Consider the following 11,967-nt stretch of genomic DNA (forward strand, 5'->3'; position numbering starts at 1 on the left):
GCTTGATAACAATTAACTCGATTCTGTTGCTGCTGTTTAGAACCTGTGGGCCAAAGGGAGGAGTGGGATGTCTGTGTGCATTGCGTGTTTACAAACTTACAGATGATTTGCTGCTGGCAATTGTGAGTAAAGCACCTGTTATCTCGTGCCATTTGTGAATGGACAGCAGCGTGATCACAAGAAACTTGCACAACACTAACAGATATCAGCTTCTGCCACAGAACCTAAGCGCCAAAGATTTATGCACTAAATCAGAAATTTCTCTTCTTCTGACATAGCTGCAACTTTAACTGATTCATTCGGCAGCAAGCATGAACAACTACAGACCTTCCCCAAAATGAGAATAGAGGAACAGACTCACATCATGCCATCAGAAAGCGACGCAGTGGTAGTGCAACCCCATGGGCTGCTTAGAGATCCAAGGGAGCCTAAGAATTAAACAACTAAGCTGTGCCCTGGCCTACGAATCACCCCTACAACTGATCTATTATTTAGAAACAATTATCAAGGAGAGGTAAACAATCTGCTTGGCATTTAGAAAACATTCCGGTCTGCTGCAGTCATTAAAAGGAAGCCAGGTGCTGTGCTGAGCTAGGAACCAAATCAGCAGAACTCACTCCTATTCCCTAGTGCCAAATCCCCAAGTTCACTGTCACCTTACCAACCCCTTCCACTGAAGGCAGCTTTTCTGGCCCAGGAATTGCTCAGGGACTCACATCTGTAAGCGCAGCGTTTGCAGTTTGTGCAGTTGTTTGGTGGAAAATTCTGAAATAACACAGGTTTTTTTTTCTAAGCCTCGATCTGCAACACAAAACATGGCTCTGCTCAGACCGAGGCACAGGGAGGAAACTCAGGTTTTCCAGGTCTCTGAAAACCCAAACCAAAGGGGCAGACCATCCAACTGCTCCTATAATTCGGCACTGCATCCCATCCTTGCCTGACAGGAGAGGTGGTACAGCCCCAAATCCCATAGAACAGCTCCCCAGCTATCACAACTGCCTTTGAGCTCGCGTGGAGGAACCAGCTCATACCCAGCTGTCAGTGTGACATGAAAGCAGTGCTCCAGTTCTGCCAGCCGTGCCAAACTGGGACCAGCAGCACACACAGCACAGAGCAGAGATCAGGGCCCACATCTACCAAATGACTCAAACTGCAGATGTGCCTCCTGAGTGGGAAAATACCCATAGTCAGTCTTCACTCGTCTTTTTACTGTGTGATGCGAGTCTCAACTTGGCTGAGAAAGTATTCATATTTGGTTCTGACTAAGCAGAGGCTTCCCCATGTAACTCAGCAGCCGTGGGATGCATGTGTCCCCGCAGCCTGCCAGGGCAGTGGGCACCCAGCACCCACACAGACAGAGACTGAGGTTTCCTTCTCCTCCACCACTACTGCGTCCTGTTTCTTAATATCATAAAACAGCTGAGCTAACCAACACAAAGGAAAACTCTTTGGGTTTTTGGCTTTTTTATTTTAAACCATCTTACACTTTCCAAAGCAGACCAGGTGAAAAGCAACCACACTGGAAGCCAAATATCAAAATCACTGTATACAGAATGAATGCGAATGAGTTTCACTGGTTTCCAGTGAGACTGTGCTTGAAAACAAGTGGTGGTTATACAACTGACAACCCTCTCACTGTGTCAAAACACCTGAGATGTGAGAACACCAATGGGCTTTGTGCACCAAGGAGATATTCCTGCATTGTTACTGGATAATGAATCTATTTGTTTAACAATATGTTTACTTAAAAAAAAAAAAACGGCATGGGGGGGAAGCCCTACAACCTCAAAAACTGCTGAGGCCAGCTGCTCGCAGCCCCAGGGACACAGAAGATAGCAGACACAGCAGGAGCCCCGCACAGAACAGTGTTGTCTCCTAGGCACCTGGCAACGTGGCAGCCTGCTGTCAGCCAGCAGCACACCATCCTTCCCACCTCCAGGCATGGCAGAGGCCCGGCAGCCTAAGCATACAGGTGGCAAGAGGCATTTTTTCACCCTGTTTCCTCCTGTTCAGAAGAATGCGATCCGTTAGCCATGGATCCATGCAGCCTGCCTGCCCTCAGAAGCAAGGGGGACCTGCAGGGCAGCACCAGGCACACTGCCTGGGGTGAACGTCACCTTCCATCCCACAGGTGGCAGCTGGCTGCAAATTAAGATCATCACCACAATCCAGCGCATTATCTGATCAGACTTCACACAGTTACATAGAGCTCATCAACTTATTCCTCCAAAGTCCATTAAAAAGACTTGCATGTTGTCAAAAGCTACAATTAGGTGAAGATCAGCTCCCATCCTTCTGCCCTTGGCTGCTAGCAAGATGCCAGGGGGCTTGAACCAGACTGACCTGATTCCCTGGAGCACCCAGAGCTGCCTGCAGAGCCCAAGCACAGAGAGAAGGCAGGAACCCAGCTGAACAGCAGCACTGCTCATGGGCAGGCTGCCCAGCTCCTCTGCCAGTAGTGCCCGTGCTTCCCTCACACACCTCTACGGATGCTTCCCGTGGGTTCCTGTACATACATTCTGCAAAGGAAACAAGGTACACAAGCAGCAGTGTGGCTGAAAGTTTATCAAAGGGAGTGCAAACTGAGGGGGAGCTGTCTAGAAAAGGAAAAACCTTACGACGGTTTGTCTTGTCAGTTTGTTTCTTTGTTTTCTTCTGCAGAATTCCACGTGCACTTTCCCAGCCATATAAGCTCTTCGCTGAGTCCGTTCCATCAAAACTACTTCTACCATATTTTAAAAACTGCTGGAAGGAAAAACATCAGTTTGCTGAAAGGCAGCAGACATCCACAGCCTCAAAATCCAGGTTTTATTTGAAATGCTTTCATCCGATGGAGCCTCGTGCTCTCCTTCATTCCCAGCATCAATCAAGCATCTTCCTAACAGAGCTCCAGCAGCCACCCCACGCCTGGCTCTGCCAAACCGCAGCAGCTCTGCTCCAGCCCCACAATCACACACAGATGCCCTACAGAGAATCCTCTTCTTCTGAATGGTCTTAAAAACTTGGCAATTAATGTACCAGAATTGCATCTGATATTTTAAGCTGAAGGCAGAGCTTCCTACTTCCAAGCCATACAGCAAAGCAGCAAGCACTAAGGAGCTACTGAACTATGATGAAACCCATTAAACGTGACTGTCAATAAAGACATCACCTGCATTACACAAGAACAGAACAAAGGCCAGTCACCTAACAGCACAAAGCAGTCATTTTGCACAATGCAATATTTGATGACCTTCATACACTCCAACAAAATCAACATTTGCATCGATATCTCTAATTTCATACCAAACTTCCAGTGACCCAAAGCTTTCAGGAGGAAAGTCTGTGCTCTGCCCTCATGCACAAGACAACCAGGTTGTATCAATATCCAAAGCTGCTATGGCCAAACAGCACAGAACTCAGCCTGCTCCCCACAGTTAGCTGTGCACTATCCAAGGAGGCATGCCAAGTCATTACAAACCAACTAGCACTGTGCAAGAATGAAGCCTTTTCTCTAGTTCTTCAACAGTACGGTATCCCTGAACCTGAACTGCATCTGGCCAAACTGCTGACATTCCCAGTACTGGATGAAGAGGCTTCTGGGATAACTAGAAGCAACAGCAACATTTCAGTGTCATCAGGACACAGGCTATGTCTGCTAAACGCTTCAAGCAATTGGACTCGATGATCCCTGAAGGTCCCTTCCAACTTGGGATATTCCATGATTCTAAGACACTGGGGATGTCACAGAACATCACGGGAGAGCTGGTGGCTTCCAGTAGGACCCACCTGGGTTCAGGTACCAGGCAGCCCAGATATCTGCTGTCCCCCAAACGCTGCTGACTCGCGAAGCTGAGCTCAGTTCGTCTCCCCCCACACGCGCAGCCAAACGCTGCACTATTTTTGGGCGCAGCATGTCAGTTCCACTGGGTGTGGGAGTTTGTTTGTGTGGGTTTGTATGATTCGACTACTTTGAAACTTGGCTGAAGCCACATAATTCTCTTTTTATGGAACCCCTTTGATGGCCATTTAACAGAGAGGGTGAGGTTTAGCCTCAACTGTACAGACTCGGGGTCAGAATTACTAGAAAAGAGATGCATAATGACTAACAGTGAATCAGCCCTCAGCGGTTTCTTCATTTAAGTGTTAATGCATCATATTAAACCCCTGGACTAGGATCAGCAGGAAAGCCCTGTCTGCAGTGAGTGAGTTAGACCCGCACAGGCTCCAAAGGGCCACCTGATCTCATTTAACCCTTGATTGCCTACAACCAGGGCTGTGCAGACAGCAGGACTGACACCTCTCAGAGGATGGCACAGCTCCCCATGGGATGGCAGAATTCACACACGTTTCTCTTCAGCCAGGGAGAATTTCAATTACAATTTTTAGCCTCTACTACCCTGGCAACCTTGGAGCACCTTTCTAAGCTTTACTTTCACAGTGGGGCAGGAAACTGTCTTTGCACAATTATTCTGACAAGAGCAAGAAGGAGCACGCTACTTGGGCTAGCATATGCTTTATGGCAATTGTACGAGGGTGATATATAACGCAATGAAAGTATGCAGAGAGGAGGAAGGAGCTGAGTTGCTGCTTATCTTTGAAAATATCTAATGCCCAAGGAGTCCGGTCCAGAGCAGCACGCTGTGATTTCTGTCTTTCCTTCTAACAAGATTCCTACTTCAAACACAAATGAGAACATCAGCTCTCAAAACTCTAATTCATCCTCCACGTCATTCACAAAACCTTTGCGAGACACCTACTAAGAAAAGAGACACCGATCCATTTTGATGTCATAGCTGTTCCTCTTCCCACTCTCGTTCAGCAGCAGCCGCTCTCCCTCCCAGGGGCTATTTCTGTCCCTGCCCCAGGTACCAAGCTCTGTCGATAGGCATTCATCTGCTCCTGCAGCTCAGCAGCAGATCCAAAGCTTCAAGACAACACACGTTTGGGAGGAAGAACTCCTGTGCAGAAGGTGGAGGCTGCGGTGCAGATGTCAAACACGGAGCCCCCTCAGCCCCCAATTAAGCTACCATTGACACAGCAGAAAAGTAAGTACTAATTACCTTTCCTAGTCAGACTGCTCCCTTGCCAGAGGAGGCTGAATGCAGGGCAGGTTCTGCAGCCGTTCGCTCGCCCTGCAGGAGCAGTGCCGCTGTTGGCTGGTGCTCTGTCTGAGCTGCTGCACTGTTACACTCATCAAGAAGAATCCTGGTCTCAAATTTAACCATGCTCTCACATTAATCTCTTGGTAACCATATGTTATTTCCTACAGCAAGAAAAATGTTTTAATGAAACATGTAATGTCTCTATTTCAGCTTGTAGTTGATACAGTTCATACCTCTGTGGGGTTTAATAAATATTCTCTGTTATCCCCACTGCAGCAACTATGCACAGCCTAAGACCATTTCTGGCTCTTAGGCTTTTACTAAACCTCTCCACTAAATAAGAACTAAACACAACTCTCTTGCAGCATACAAACGATGAGAACAAAAGGCCATGTGAGCAGTATTATAATAGATGCCAGAGGAATTAGTAATCTACAGCTATTGGCTTTTCTTATGGCCGAGAGAAATAAGAAGCAGGGCAGACAATGCACCAACAAATACTGAAAAAGCAGAGGAAAACAACTGAAAAAGGTCACCTGACAAGGCCTTCATATGGCTCATTACGAAACGAACAGCACCAGTATCAAATAATTCCCCTCTGACATGACAGGAATGGACCACAGCATAGCAGCACACAGACTACTTGGATTATCACGCTCTGAACACTGATGATCCGTGGTTATCCCGTAGTCACATGCCTTGGTGCTGCATGCCAAAGGTAGGGAAGAGCAGGAGAACAAGCAGCAGCCAAGACTTTTCCAGCAACCGATCCCCTCTGCATTCATCTCAAGGAAACAAATCCAGGAAAACCAAGGCAGCTTCTAAAGGCTCCCACATACAGCAACCAAAGCACATCAGTCAGGGCCAGACTCCTTCAAGAGCCTCAAAACCTAGCTACTGAAGTCTCCCAGCTGGATTTTATCCTGGTTTTAAGTGTCACGGTGCCTACCTCCAAGAACTCTGCACAAGATTTTACCACTGATTCTCAATTCTTCTAAGCACAAACCACAAGAAACTAAGCCAGTCCCTTCAGAAGGGACCATCCTCCCCTGGTTAAGGCAGAGACAGCTCCTATCTCCAAAGAAGGCTCAGCTCCTTAAAACAGAAAAGAAAAAAAATTCAGCTCAGAGGATCTAAAAAAAAAATAAATAAGTAGACAATGAGCTTGCAAGAAGTTAAGGCTGGATAGCAAGAAGGTTGCTGGATTTGGGAGGTTGCCATGTTCGTTCAGGATTGTGAACTCTGATGTCCATTGCATCCTAGCCACGCACAACGCCCTCAGGGATCCCTCTCCTCCCCAGCAGCTCCTGAAGACTTCAGCACAACATCCAAAGAACAGGAAAACATAAGGTACATGTTCACCACCGTGTTCAGCATGTCCCCACTGTTAGTATACATCGATCCACTCTTACGAACAAATGTGGCATTAAAAACAACTCCCGTATCTAACAGAGCTGGAATTCTAATGAAGCCACTTAGATGATTTATAAGTGAAAACAGCATGGAAAACAATTCATTTGGAAGATTTTTTTAAATATAAAAATAAGGGTTTCTTGGGAAACATCAGAAGAAACAAAACAAAGCAGGATAGAAGGCTGGAAACGGCAAAGGAGAGATCAGCAAGATACCCTGCAGGTGCCTGACTACTCCTGGTCAGAGAAATCAGTTCCTTCCCAGCTATCAGAACAGGGCTCTTACAGAGCACAGGACTCAACTTTGCATAACCAGGGACTGAATATAAATTGCTGGCTTGGTTAACACATAAATTGTCAACTGTTCCTTTTTATTTCATTAGTTCCAGCAAATACAATTATGAATACAGGCCTCCTGCCCTTTAGGATGATTAACATTCCCTTTCATTAGTGTCCCCAACACTGCTGACCCACATTCAACTTGTGAAATCCAGTTATATGTAAACTGCAATGTTCTGTATCAGCAAGATGTGCCAGACCATCAGAGCCAGGCGCACACAGCACAAGCTCTGCTCCTTTCCGGAAATAAACGCAGTCCTTTAACTTCAAAACTGCTAAGAAAACCTAGTCCTTCAACACAAGAACAGGCACCAAACTCTATCCTACGCTTTACTTTTTTAGGTTAAAGGGGACACGAGCCAGGAATGCTCATGCTGTTATCTTCAGATGACACATCAAAGTCCACTTGTCCTGGCAAACATCCATAGGAAAGGAAAACAGATTCCCAAACCTTATCAATAGGCAGGCTACGTTTTAAATTTATGAGCAGCAATGAACACAAGCCTTCCAAGTTATTAATTTCATCTTCAAAGTCATGTAAAAAGACAGGGCACACTATTTTTCAAGTGAACACAGACATTCTCACTGGAATTCCTTTTGAAACAGAAAAGCATGGTTCCCAAGGAGCGGCCATGATGAGCAAACCAGCTTTTCTCTAAGAGAACGTGACACGGGGTCAAGTTTGTGCAGGGATTTGATGGCTATATTTGAACGCTGCTTGATTCTTCTATGCAACTACTACTGGAAGAAATCATCTCTGGAAGGGGTTGCCAGCACACTCAACAATTGTGCTACATCTGTGTAGTATGTTCAAAGGATTCTTCCAGATCACTAATGGAACTATTTTACAAAGTCTTTACTTTCTAAGTCATTTCCATTAAGCCAAACTGTTTCAAGTATTACTGGGATGAAATCGAGCTCTCAGTGGCTGTTTTCTATTCCCACTACCATTTCAAAAAATACTTCCCATATAGATTTGCCCCTTTTCAGGGTATTTTACATCGGTACCTCCCCTCTAACCTCAAGAACCCCAGAGCTTGAAGGACATAACTCTTCCCTCCTTCCTTACTCCTCTCCTGGAGTCAGCAATGACAGCGCCTGCAGAGAAGGAGAAGTACTGAAATAACAGCGCTTGGGATTTGCAGGCAAAAAGAGCCCATTTGCTTGGCAGGGTGGGATTTTAAAGGAAACCCAACCTCAGAGTTAAGAAAGCTTCCAGGTCATGTTTCAGCTCCTAGTTGCTCCACCTCAGCCTTTCCAGCCCTGCCACTCACACAGCCAACAGATCCCAGCTGTTCTCAACATAGGTATTTCCCTCAAGCTGATCACCTTCACAGGGACTGCATCTCCTCCACTCAGGTGTGGGGAATTTCAAGGCACACAAAGCAAGACCTCAGTAGTAACTCACACTCCAGCAGGCTCACTCGCCAGGTGATAGCAGCAACTACACCTACATCCCACCCTGAGAGCAGCTGTGCTGCTTCCTAAAGCAAACAAACTGCTTTCCTTAGCTTCAGAGCTGTAGGCACCAGTAAGCTGCTGCTTAGCAAAGCTTCTTCGTGAATGGTCATTCCACTTTCATATTTTCTTCAATCGTTCATAAATAAAGCATCAAAGTGAACTTCAGTCCTATCCATTTCGAACACAGCTTTCTGAAGCTAAGGTTGTGTACATTTTGCCATTGTTCAGAAAAAAAAAAAAAAACAGCTACCTGGATGCAAAAGATGGTCTCTGCTTCAGTATTTTGCAAACTTCAAGTTAGCATCGCTCAAGAGAAGTATTAACTCGACAAGGAGGGCTGAAAACATGAATGCACCTTGTAGGCAAAGGACTGATCCCTGCTTAAGAAGAGAAGCCTTCTGCGTTTGAAGCGTCCAAGCTGCTACCACCATTGCTTCTAATAGGAAAAGTCAGCCTCGTGATGGAAAAAAAAGTGACTGAGCACTGCACAAGGGCAACAGTAGCTGAACTGCAGGTTAAATTGTAGCATCTAGCATTTGAACCTGACATCAATTTATGCAATATACATGAATGTAGCCCAGTTCTGAAAAGAAGTGTCCAGTAGATGTTAAGTAACTGATTTCTAAACAGCCCCTGAAATGAATTTCAGGCAGTTACCTAGGGAAAAGACAGATCATCAACAAAACAACTTCATGTTGAAATACTAGTGTAAATCAGAAGGCAACTCTTAAAATCCAGATGACAACTCAAGCATGAAAACTACAACCTTTCTTACAGCCGCCACATACAGCACTTCCAAGCTGCTAACACAGAAGCCAAGAGCACGACACCAACAGAGAGAGGAGTGTGACCGAGCACAGAGCCGTGCCTGCTCCACACCACCTTCCCACAGAGCTTCCATCACAATTTCTATCCCCCACCGATTTCTAAAGGACGCTTCAGTACTGCTGCCAGCAGCAGAGAGTGGCACACAGACGCAGCCTCCTCGAGAGCACAGTGATGAGCAGGGAGCAGGGCTGGCGCAGCACCGTGCCCGCTCCCTCGCAGCCCCCGCCGTGCTCCAGCAGCTCACAAAGCAGATGGAGGAGGCTGCCCAGGGGCAGAGCACGTACCTGCACACACCTGGGCATTAGAATTACTTGGCCAGGACTCTCTCTCTCTCTCCTCTCTATTCCTTGCAATTACCGCACGACCCTGAAAGGCTCAGAAAGCATCATTCTGGAAAAACCTCTTTAAAAGGCAACGCTGCTGGCGTCGCCTCAAATCAGAGGGCATCCCCGCAGCGCGCCCCGCACCCTGCCGCTCCCTACCCAGCCCTCCACCAGCAGCCAAACGGAGGCACAACGGCCGCATGACAGCAGCGCGGCCCCCACGCGACCCGCCGTGCGGCAGGGCCGCTGACAGCACCGCCGGGCCCGGCTGCGGCCCGCGCCCAAGGGGACGGCCCCGGCCCAGCTCCGGGGCGCTCTCCCCGCGCTGCCCGGCTCAGGGCCCCTCGGCCCGGCGGGGCTCCGGCTCCCACAGCGGCACCCGAGCGGGGGCAGGCCGCGGGCGGCGGCGGCCCCACGGCGGCCCGCAACCGGCCGGGCCGGGCCCCTCACCTTGGCCCGGGTCACCAGGTGCGTGGCCAGCTTCACGACGGCGAAGTTGCCCTTGCCGATGGTGCGCTCGATCTCGTAGTAGCCGATGCGAGCGGGCCCCGGGGGCCTGGGGGGCGGCGGGGCCGGAGGCAGCCGCGGGGCTGGAGGGGGCCCCCCCGCGCCGCTCGCCGCCGCCGCTGCAGCCGCCGCCGCCATCTTGTAGCGAGGAGCAAACCCCCCCCCCTCGGGGCTGCGGCACCGCGTGAGCTCATCCGCGGGGGGGCAGGGGGCGGGCGGCTGCCATGGCAACCCCGCGGGGCGGGCCGAGTGACGTCAGCGCGGTCGTGACGCCCCCTCACGTCACCGCCCGCCGAGGCGCGGGATTGGCCGGGAAGCGCGGCGGGGAGGGCGCCCCCGCGTGGGGCGGCGGTGCAGGGCAAAAGACCGCGGGTTCGAATCCCGGCGCTGCTCGACGGCATGCAGCTCGCTGCACACACAGGGCAGGTGGCTGGGCCTCTCCAAATTTCATTTCGACCTCTAGCTGTAGCTCCTAGCATTAAAATGGGCTTTCACCGCAGTTACATATCCGTACTTTGTTCCTGTTGTGGTACAAGAGAAAGCACTCTACTTTTAGCCTGATGGAAAGTTCTCATGCTGCCTTAATATCTCTTCTAAGACCAGGGATCCAATCTTAGAAAACACTGGCAACTGCAGGCCTGGCTGCCCTGAGCAAAGCACTCAGTCCCTTTCAGGACACTTGCAAGAATCTCATGGTGGGTCTGCAGATGCCCCAGACTCCGTGCAGCCCAGCACATCCCCCCAGCTCATTGCACTTCTGCTGTGTGTTGGGAAAATGGCTGCAGGGTTACATAAAGCAGGCAAGGGCATGGTGCTGGCAGCGCTCCAGGATCACCACCCCTCCGTGTGCTTTCTGGCAGCAATCCCAATCCTCCCTCAGAGGTATAGCAGGTGAGAGAAGGGGTCCATGGAAACATGGGAGTCTGGGCAGGAGGTGCAGGCAATGCACAACTGTAGTTCAGTGATTAAATCTGTAAAAAAAACCTGAATAAAGAGCTACAGATACCTTCCTTTTCTTCTGGTCAACACCCATGGCTCGCAGGCACCACACTTGGTCATTGCTGGCTTTTTGCACCCCTCAATTTCCACCCAGCAGGGCCTCCCACCCACAGGGATCGTCCCAGAAGTTTGTTGTTGAGGTTGCCTGGGGAAACGGCTGAATTCGCCTCAAGTGGTCTGGCTGTTGCTAAGAGCAACATTTCAGCTGCATCTGCCGATAAAAGAAGACAGGACAGGTGTGCTAGTTACGTGTTTTAAAAAGCCATGAAAGAGCAAAAGACTGCTTGCAGAACAGCCTTCCTTTAATAATCATTAATCTTTTCCCTGCTAGCACTGAACACGTGGGACAGTGACTGCTACAGGCATGCGGTTGGTGTGCAGGGAACCTGAACCACCACCTCACCACCACATTTACCCTATGCTTTCACCAGGCTGCCTCCTTGCCACTGGGGCCACCTCATCCTGCCCTGATCCCGCCTCAGGAAAAAGCAGAGAGAGAAATCAAACGATCCTTTCTTTGCTGCTTTAACTTCAATGTACAGAGCTCTGGGGCTGCAGAAACTGCCTGTGGCCATGGCATCGTGACAGCCTTGGGAATGCCATGCTATGCAGCTCCCTTCAGCTTTTACAGCAGCTTCTCGTAAGCAAGAAGGGCCTACAAGGGTCACATGCAGCTGTCACTGGTCACAGTGAGACTGAAAAGATGCAGAGAGAGGCGGGGACGCTTAGAACGCAGAGATGGCTCCTTGGCCTTGTGGCTCCGCCATGTTTTGCTGTACCTACACAAAATTCACCTAACAGAAGACCTGACACCTTGGGCCGCCAGCCCACCTCACCTCACTCCCCGACGCCAGGCCGCGGGCCCGCCTCCAGCCAGCCCGGGAGAGTGACGCGAACGACGTCACCGCCACGAGAATGACGTCATAGCGACGTCACCGCGGCGCGCTGCCCCCTAGGGGCCTGGCACAGAGGAGCGCTGGGCGGGACTTCCGGCAGCGCGGCCGGAAGCGTTGC

At 49.6% G+C, this 11,967-nt stretch overlaps 1 protein-coding gene and 1 long non-coding RNA gene across 5 annotated transcripts in view; both read right to left on the minus strand.

Moving 5' to 3' along the window:
• The window catches only part of SIK3 (SIK family kinase 3), a 73,518-nt gene extending 63,453 nt beyond the window's left edge, over positions 1–10,065 (minus strand). For all 4 annotated transcript variants that reach the window (XM_021376021.1, XM_021376019.1, XM_021376020.1 and 1 more), the window contains exon 1: positions 9,898–10,065. The gene's annotated coding sequence lies outside the window, so the exon portion shown is untranslated. The remainder of the gene's footprint in view (positions 1–9,897) is intronic.
• On the minus strand, positions 10,960–11,879 carry LOC110387666. The gene is made up of 2 exons (XR_002432642.1): positions 11,790–11,879; positions 10,960–11,164 (listed from the first exon to the last, which is right to left on the minus strand). It is a non-coding gene; the product is annotated as an uncharacterized LOC110387666 (long non-coding RNA).

Source organism: Numida meleagris, chromosome 23, assembly GCF_002078875.1.
Source record: "Numida meleagris isolate 19003 breed g44 Domestic line chromosome 23, NumMel1.0, whole genome shotgun sequence".
NCBI lineage: Eukaryota > Metazoa > Chordata > Aves > Galliformes > Numididae > Numida > Numida meleagris.